Here is a 10,147-nt window from a genome sequence, read left to right on the forward strand (position 1 = left end):
ACGGGAGCCTCCTGGGCAGCAGAGCTTGTGCCCAGATGGCAGCAGCTGCCTGGGGCAGTGGCTTTCTCGATGCTGTCCTGCACATGGCCAACACATTTTCCCTGCCCTTCTGCCAAGGCAATGCTGTGGACCAGTTCTTCTGTGAAATCCCCCACATTCTCAAGCTCTCCTGCTCAGAGTCCTGGCTGAGGGAGATTGTGCTTCTTGTAGTTACTCTCTGTTTAGCCTTTACATGTTTTGTTTTCATTTCATTTTCTTATGTGCAGATCTTGAGGGCTGTGCTGAGGATGCCCTCTTCCCAGGGCCGGCACAAAGCCTTTTCCACATGCCTCCCTCACCTGGCCGTGGTCTCCCTGTTTGTCAGCACTGTCCTCTTTGCCTACCTGAAGCCTCCCTCCATCTCCTCCCTGTCTCAGGACCTGGTGGTGACAGTTCTGTACTCGGTGGTGCCTCCAGCCGTGAACCCTCTCATTTACAGCATAAGGAACCAGGACCTCATGGAAGCCTTGTGGAAATTCTTTGGACACATGCTTCTTTGTCATCAATAATGTGTCTATAAAACTAACAGGACAGAGAGGTTATCTGAAAAAACTCTTCATACACTAGCTTGTAATTCTTCTATTATTTTTAAAATTATTTCTTAAACTTGTAATTTTGACTGAATTCTACACGTCATCCTACCTATTAATTATGTTAGTATCTGTCACCCAATCATCTAATATACCTACAGTACTAGGCTCTCTGTGTGGATAAAGAGAATAAAGAAACTGTGAACTTTGGTGGTGTCAGCTGCTGTCTCTTTGCAACTGCTCTGAAGCTGGGGGAGCATTCCCAGCATGCAGGAAGGGCTCAGGACCAAGTGCCCAGCTGCCACATGCAGGAGCAGCCCCGGTGGCCCTCAGGGCTGCCTCTCACTGCCTTCTGGGCTCTGCCTCTCTGCTGCCTTCGTGTCGGGGCTGCTGCTTCCCTGGAGCCATGGCCATGGCCAGCAGCAGGACGTGGCCTTTTCACTGCTGCTCTCTTTTGGCTTCCACATTGTGCTTCTTTTCTTTCTGGGTAAACCCTGATATCTCGTGTACCTTCGTGACAGTCTTGTTGTCTCTGCAGTGACATTCCTGTCCCTGCAGGCAGCAGCAGGCACTGTGCAGCCCTGGGTCACAGCTGGCCTCCCTGCTTGCACCACAATAACAAGAGGGTCTTGCTCAGTGCAAACCCAGAAGTCTGGACACCTCTTCCAAATGTGCAATCAGGAACACAGCCAAGGGGTTGCTTCCTTCTCTTCTGTTTTCTGGGGATCTTCATGGAATGAAGGACACAGGATGAAAGTCCCAGGGTGGTTTGTGAGGAAACAAGGGCAGGACTAAAAGTTCCTTTTATGGCGGCACTTGCCCAAGCAGATGAGAACTGGTCTTGGACTCATCTGTATTAGACTGCACCCGCTGTAGTGGGGCTGATGGTTGATGCCAGCCTGGAGAGGAATCTGGAGCTTCCAGGAGATGTCAGGGGATCTCCAGGGACAGGGTGCTCAGTGGGTAGTGATTAGAAGCTCATAAAATGACTGTGCAAAGTCGTTTCAGGTAACAAACAAGGTGAATCTGAGGAGTGCATGGGCAGCTCAGACTGCTCAGGCTGGGTCAGTTGTCACTGCAGGTTCCCCTCCCAGCCTCTTACCCACCTGCAGCCAAGTGACGTCTGGGACAGAGTGAGAAGCAGAGAAGGCCTTGATGCTGTGCAAGCACTTCTCAGGAACAGCGATCAGAACCACGGGTGACCAACACTGCTCTGGTCACATATTAAAAACACAGCACCACATGGCCTGATCTGCAGAGAGAAACTCTGTTCCAGCCATGAGTCAGCATCCCTGCAATGGAGAAGAAGCTCTCGAAGGAGCCAGGAAGGTGATAATGAGCACCAGGACAATTGAGAATGCTCAAAGGCCCTTCTGAAGGGTCACTGAGTGCCACCTGAGAGGCAGTGCTGGGCAGTGGGGAGGGCCAGGAGAAAGACATGGGTGAAAGCTGTGAGAAACAGAGACACTCAGGGCTTTAGCAGCTGTCTGTGGATGGAGTAGGAGGGCGAGGTCAGTCCTGGGACTGGGGCAGGGCTGACGGGCCCAGCGTGAAGGGGACCTGTGAGAAGGCTGTGAGAAACAACGACACTCAGGGCTTTAGCAGATCCTTAAAGTCCTGCCTGAGTCCCCAAATGGAAAGCAATCTATGTCTGTGCATTGACAAGAAGGAAGTGGTGAGTCCCGGCTGGGGGGCAGGGCTGAAGGTCCCTGCGTGAAGCTGGGTGGATGGAGAAGTGTCCACCCTGCATGTGTGCCTCAGCCTGGGAGCAGGGACCTGCCCACAGTGCGGGATGGCTGGGCTGTGCTCAGCCATGCCCCAGGAGATGACCTTGCTCTCTTCCTCCCCACCACTCCCCACACGGGGCAGGCCCTCAGGAAACACCCCTGAGCCTGGAGATGCACAAACCTGCTGCACTGAGGTGCCACTACTGCAGGGGAAGAAGGGAGGGTTGGAGAGGCACGTGGGGCCTGCGGGCAGGAGTGGTGTGGCCTGGGGAACTGGGTGTCTGGGAAAAGTTACCCTGGAGCCATAGGAGCCATTCTGGAAAGGAAACTTGTAGGGAGGAACCGCACTTTTGTGGCACTGCAGAGCTGCTGGGCACATTGTGCAGGGTGCTCTGATGGACGTTTGTGTCCTTTTCCATCGTGTCTTAAGTGGCGCTTTTCTCAGGAATAGAGTAGCCAACAGAGCACTGACAGTCTAAGATCATGAAAGGCATCATAAGCATGCCCCTAAAAAGATAACTGATATGGGGAAATCAGGAGAAGCCTGGCCAGAAGAAATGTGAGACTGAGAGGAGGGAATAGGGGCTTGGGCAGCACAAAATTAAGGATTTTGTAGAGGTAAGAGGGTTCAGGTTATGCTGAGGCAGCTGTAACTGTGACTTGAAATAGTCATACAAGGCTATTCCCCAGCTTCAATCTGTAAACTTAATTCCTAAACCTAAATGCTACTCAGCACCCTGACAGGAATCCACTACTCTAATGACTGACCTCAAAGTATCCCTAGAAGACAAAACTCAGCCCATAGTTGATTCCCCTAGCTCTTACTCTCTTAATCACTCTGATCTCTGCCCTTAGTACTAGCATTAAAATGGTCCATTTAACACTAGAAAACTGCTTAAGAGACCTAAACAAAACCCTTACCCCAAATGAATGTGAGGGGCCATGGATCTGATCAGCTTTTGGGCCACAAGGAGGAGATGGGTGGGAATGCTCTGAGGAGCTCAGCTCTGCCTCAGGATCTCCTGCCCCAGCATCAGGAATGTGACTATGGCAGGGACTGTGAGGTCACTTCTGTCTCTGCACTTGATAGGGCAGCAGCAGGAACATGTCACAGAAAGGGACTGTGAAGTCACTTCTGACTGTAGCTGGCAGGTCACCCTTGACTTCTCCCTGGGAGCTGCACTTTTGGGCTGACAGCTGGCAGTGGCCCTGCTAGGCCAGCAGAAGGCACCTGCTTGGCATGCTGACTGGGGGATCCCCTCTGCCTCCAGACCCAGGAGGACCCAGACAGAAAGATGGCCCCCATATGGGTTGTCCTGTCCCTTCTGCTTCAGTCCATGACTGCACAGCAGGAGGCACAAGGCTTGGCTGTGTCTCCACAAGAAGCTGCAAGGCCAGCAGCAGGCCCCTGGCTTGGAAGCTGCTGCTGAGGTGACTTGTGTCTGGTTGGCTGAGAGGCCGCAAGGAGCCTGCTGGGTTGGGATGCCTACTTCAGGAGTGGTTTCTACCTTCATGGAGCTTTCTTTGGCAGTAGGAAAGAGCAGAAGAAAAAACTTCCACAGAGTGCACCTTGGAAGTTAAGCATTGTCCACAAGGAGGAAGAAATGTCCCTCAAAGGGTTTTACTGTGGTGCCAGAGGTCACCCTCTGATCAGACCCTGGCTTTGTGTTTCAAGGAACATCTGGTGAGGTCTGACGAGACATGGGAGAAAGCAAGGGATGAAAGCAAGGTGGTGAACAGAGATGGGTGTCTGCAGACTTCAAGGAAATAGGTCAAACTGTGACACATGATAAGAAAGCCTGTAGAGGGGAAGGCAGAGGGTGCTGATGGAAATGGCAGGCCCAACAGCCCTGAAATTTCTGTCCTCTTGGCTAGAGCTTAGTAGGAAATATGTTATATTAATTGTGATGAGGCCTCATCGATTCTTTCAACCCTGTGCAGCACCTTGGAGGTATCACACCAGTGTTGTTCTCATGGCATCACACTGCCCACCCCATCCTACAGACCCCAGGAAAAGCCTTGAGTCAGACGTGGGGGTGCAGGATCTCCTCTCACAGTTCTAGGGGTCAAGCCTTGGCTCTTCTGCTTTACTAAAACCAGCCAAGACTTTTCTCAGCACAGTGTCTTTGCCTGTCTGCAATCATGGCCTCCAATTATCTGCCCTAACAACGACCTGGGGAGGCTTTGTTAGTAATAGCCCTCAGTGGGGCCCATTAATACTCCAAGTCACTTCAACTTTTCCTCCTGACTTTACTTTCTCAAGCGGTTACATCACTCTCCTCTCAGTACCTGAGCGTCATAGACTGAGCACCAAAATACACCATGGAACTCATTAAAATGCAGAAACTCCTAACATCTCTTCTATAGTTTCTTCAAGCCTTCATGCCTTGTGCAGCTAATTATAGAGCTTACATGGCATACTTAAGGAAGAAGTTTTCAAAAAGCATCAAATACAAATTTTTTTTCTTTTTCATTTTAAATCCTGAATTTTGCTGCATTTCAGTTTGGAGAATAATTCTCCTATTGCTGTTCATCCAGGGTGACTTCTTTGGAGACCTTCTTCTGGAGAAAAAGCAGAGTCTGGAGTTCAGATACCTCCACTGCCAGCAGTGGTCTTTGTCCCTGTAACTGCAGCCCAGCCCACACATGAAACCCTTTCTAAGACATCTTGGGTTCCTTGAGAACAAATAAAATAAAATAAAATATAAAATAAAATAAAAAATAAAATAAAATAAAATATAAAATAAAATAAAATAAAATAAAATAAATAAAATAAAATAAAATAATAAAATAAAATAAAATAAAATAAAATAAAATAAAATAAAATAAAATAAAATAAAATAAAATAAAATAAAATAAAATAAAATTGAAATGAACTACTTAGGGTAGGAAGGCTCTGCAGGAGGATCTGGATAGGCTGCACCGATGGGCTGAGGTCAACTGCATGAAGTTTAACAAGGCCAAGTGCCGGGTCCTGCACCTGGGGCGCAATAACCCCAAGCAGAGCTACAGGCTGGGAGATGAGTGGTTGGAGAGCTGACAGGCAGAGAAGGACCTGGGAGTGATGGTGGATAGTCGGCTGAATATGAGCCAGCAGTGTGCTCAGGTGGCCAAGAAGGCCAACGGCATACTGGCTTGTATCAGAAACACTGTGACCAGCAGGGCTAGGGAGGTGATCGTCCCCCTGTACTCGGCTCTGGTGAGGCCGCACCTCGAGTACTGTGTTCAGTTTTGGGCCCCTCGCTACAAGAAGGACATCGAGGTGCTTGAGCGGGTCCAAAGAAGGGCGACGAAGCTGGTGAGGGGCCTGGAGAACAAGTCCTACGAGGAGCGGCTGAGGGAGTGTACTGGGTCTGGCTGGAATGTTAACTTTCCCGGCAGCAGCCCATACAGTGCCGTACTCTGTACTTGTAGCTGGAATAGCAGTGTTATCACACCAGTGTTGTGTCTACTGCTGAGCAGCAGTGGCACAGTATTAGGCCTTTCTCTAACCCTCCTAGGGGGTGGGCAAAAGGTGAGGAGAGAAACATCACTAGGGCAGCTGACCTAAACCAATCAAAGGGGTATTCCATACCATGTGATGTCACACTCAGCAATAAAAGGTGGAAACAGGAAGAAGAGGGGAGGGGTGGGCTCTCGTTTGGAAGACGTCGGTCATCCTCTCGAACACCGGCTGCGTGCGTTGAGGCCTTGCTTCAAGGACGTGGTCAATCATCGCTCATTTGTGGGAAGTAGAGAGTAATTTCTTTCCTCTGCACTTCCATATAGCCTTCATTTATTTTGTTTGTTTGTTTTCCTCCCTTCTTTTTATTTTCCTTTTTTCCCCTCCCTTTCCCCTTTCCCTTTTTATTTCCCCTTAAATTGTTTAATTCATGGTAGTCTTTATTTAATTATTATAATTATTTCCCTTTAATTAAATTATCCTTATCTCAACCCGTGAGTTGTTCTTTGCTTTACTTCGCCCCCTCCTCATCTAAAGGAGGGGGAGTGAGAGAGCGGTTGTGGGGTTTAGCTGCCCAGTACGGTAAAACCACCACAGTCCTTTTTGGCGCCCAACGTGGGGCTCGAAGGGTTGAGATAACAATAGAATTGATTAAACGCATATAACTAACACACTTGCTTGCTAGTAACCATATACATTGCCCTGTTAATAATAATAGCTTTGTTCCTATGTCATGCAATCCGTGTCATATTCTCCTTTCTCCTATATATCCAATCCGACAAAGTGCTACAATCTGTGTTCACTTTTTTTAATTCGCTGTGCTGCCAAGCACTGACCTTGGTTTTAATCTGGAATTCATGCTCTGCACTGTTATCATTTGGGTCCCATGGAAACTATCTTTCAGAGAATATTCAGAACTACACTGCCTTCCTTTTCTCATCTGGACACCAGTTTATTAATAATATTAAGAATGGTACCTTTCCCTTCTTTCACAGTGGGCTAATTACAACCGTTTGGGAGTATTTTGAAGATCCATCTGTAACCCATGTATTGCTATTTCTAATTCTGAACAACCAGTTTCATTTTCTCTCTAAGATTAGTCGATTGTTTAGAAAACTTACTTGGGAATCTGTCCCGAAACAGTCTTGTGGTGAGTCACAAGTCGCCCCCATAGTCAAGTCAAAAAAATGGAAACGGAGGTCATCTCGTTTAGTAAGGGAAGAAGGCTCTCCTAAGGAGGAGGGAGAAGGGGAAATGGCAGGCACCTCTAAAGCAGGGCCATCACAAAAACAGCAGGAAGACGAGACAGAAATCATAAAGGAATCAGAAATCACTCGATCCTTATCCCTGAGTGAGATGCGAGAAATACGAAAGGATTATGGTCGACGCCCAGGTGAACACATCCTCACTTGGCTGCTCCGATGCTGGGATGCTGGGGCCAATAGCCTACAATTAGAAGGCAATGAAGCCAAGCAGCTGGGATCCCTCTCTAGAGAAAGGGTAATCGACAAAGTAATCGGGAGAGGAGCACAGGCCCTCAGCCTCTGGAGACGACTCCTGGCGGCTGTGAGAGAAAGATATCCCCATAAGGAAGATATTGTATATCAAATAGGCAAGTGGACCACTATAGATAAAGGTCTCCAGCATCTGCGGGAATTAGCTGTGCAGGAGATGATTTATAGTGATTTGGACAATGCCCAGACACCTCAAGACCCCGATGAAGTCCAGTGCACAACATCCATGTGGCGTAAATTTGTGCGGAGTGCACCACCAGCACATGCCAGTACCCTGGCATCAATTAACTGGGATGAGGGGATGGGACCAACAATGTATGATATGTCCTGCCAGCTTCAAAAATATGAAGACAATCTCTCTGCTCCGCTACAGTCCAGTGTCTCAGCTGTGGAGAAACTGTCTAAAGGACTTGACAAGCTCGTGGAACGAGTTTATTCCCCCTCATTTAGACAGAGCGATACTTCAGTCACTAAGAATCAGCATTCGCGTGCTCAAGAGAGAGAGTACCCAAGACGTACACCACGTGGCACCTTGTTGTTTTTTCTGCGTGACCATGGGGAAGATATGAGGAAATGGGATGGTGTACCTACTTCAACTCTAGCTGCTCGGGTACGTGAACTGAAAGGAAATACAGCAGCAAGAAGAGGGGCTCCTAAGAGAAATGCTGCTCCAGTTTCCATGGGGCAGTACCCCAGAGGCAGTAGAAGAGCTGATGTTATTCTTGACCCTGATGAAGAGACCTCTACCTCTCATTTGCAAGAATTAAGTGGCAGACGCTCCAGCCAGGACTAGAGGGGCCCTGCCTCTGGCCAGGTAGAGGAGAGGGATAACCGGATTTATTGGACTGTGTGGATCCGATGGCCTGGCACATCAGAACCACAAGAATACAAAGCTTTAGTGGACGCTGGCGCACAATGTACCTTAATGCCATCAGGCTACCAAGGGACAGAACTCACCTGTATCTCCGGAGTGACAGGGGGATCCCAACAACTATCTGTACTGGAAGCTGAAGTGAGTCTAACTGGGAATGAGTGGCAAAAGCATCCCATTGTGACTGGCCCAGAGGCTCCATGCATCCTTGGCATAGACTATCTCAAGAGAGGGTACTTCAAGGATCCAAAAGGATACCGGTGGGCTTTTGGCATAGCTGCTTTGAGCACAGAGAAGATTAGGCAGCTGTCTACCTTGCCTGGCCTTTCAGAAGACCCTTCTGTTGTAGGATTGCTGAAGGTTGAAGAACAACAGGTACCAATTGCTACTACAACGGTGCACCGACGGCAATATCGCACCAACCGAGACTCCCTGATTCCCATCCATGAGTTGATTCACCGACTGGAGAGTCAGGGAGTAATCAGCAAGACTCGCTCACCCTTTAATAGTCCTATATGGCCAGTACGAAAGTCTAATGGCGAGTGGAGGCTAACAGTGGACTACCGCGGCCTGAATGAAGTCACGCCACCACTGAGTGCTGCAGTGCCGGACATGCTAGAACTTCAGTACGAACTAGAGTCAAAGGCAGCCAAGTGGTATGCCACAATTGATATTGCTAATGCATTTTTCTCCATCCCTTTGGCAGCAGCATGCAGGCCGCAGTTTGCTTTCACTTGGAGGGGCATCCAATACACCTGGAATCGGCTGCCCCAGGGGTGGAAACACAGCCCTACCATTTGCCATGGACTGATCCAGTCTGCACTGGAGCAAGGGGGAGCCCCTGAGCACCTTCAGTACATTGACGACATCCTCGTGTGGGGCAACACAGCAGAAGAAGTTTTCGAGAAAGGGAAGAAAATAATCCAAATTCTCCTGAAAGCTGGTTTTGCCATTAAACAGAGCAAGGTCAAGGGGCCTGCACAGGAAATCCAGTTCTTGGGGGTAAAATGGCAGGATGGACGTCGCCATATTCCAATGGATGTGATCAATAAAATAACAGCAATGTCTCCGCCAACTAGCAAAAAAGAAACGCAAGCTTTCCTAGGCCTCGTGGGATTCTGGAGAATGCATGTGCCAGGCTATAGTCAGCTTGTGAATCCTCTATATCGAGTGACTCGAAAGAGAAACTATTTCGAGTGGGGCCCTGAGCAACAACAGGCATTTGAACAAATCAAACAAGAAATAGCTCGTGCAGTAGCCCTTGGGCCTGTCCGTACTGGACCAGCTGTGCAAAATATACTGTACACTGCAGCTGGGGAGCATGGCCTCACCTGGAGCCTTTGGCAGAAAACCCCAGAAGAAACTCGAGGCCGACCTCTGGGCTTCTGGAGTCGGGGCTATCGAGGATCAGAAGCCAATTACACCCCAACTGAAAAAGAAATACTCACAGCATATGAGGGTGTTCGAGCTGCTTCAGAAGTTGTGGGTACAGAGGCACAGCTCCTCTTGGCACCGCGGTTACCTGTGTTACATTGGATGTTCAAAGAGAAAATTCCCACTACACACCATGCAACTGATGCTACATGGAGTAAGTGGATAGCGCTAATTACACAGCGGGCTCGAATGGGAAAACCCAATCGCCCAGGAATCCTGGAAGAGATTATGGACTGGCCAGAGGGCAGGGATTTCGGAGTACCAACAGAAGAGGTAACCCGTGCTGAAGAGGCACCACCATACAATGAGTTGCCAGAAGACAGAAAGCGGTATGCGTTGTTTACTGACGGATCCTGCCGTGTGATAGGGAGTCATCGGAAATGGAAAGCTGCTGTGTGGAATCCCATACGACGAGTTGTGGAGGCCATGGAAGGGGAAGGTGAGTCGAGTCAGTATGCAGAAGTAAAAGCCATACAACTAGCCCTAGATATCGCCAAAAGAGAAAATTGGCCAGTATTGTATCTTTATACTGACTCATGGATGGTGGCAAATGCTCTGTGGGGGTGGCTGCAGCAATGGAAAGAGAGCAA

The sequence above is a fragment of the Anas platyrhynchos genome, chromosome W, assembly GCF_047663525.1.
Source record: "Anas platyrhynchos isolate ZD024472 breed Pekin duck chromosome W, IASCAAS_PekinDuck_T2T, whole genome shotgun sequence".
In the NCBI taxonomy this organism is placed as follows: domain Eukaryota; kingdom Metazoa; phylum Chordata; class Aves; order Anseriformes; family Anatidae; genus Anas; species Anas platyrhynchos.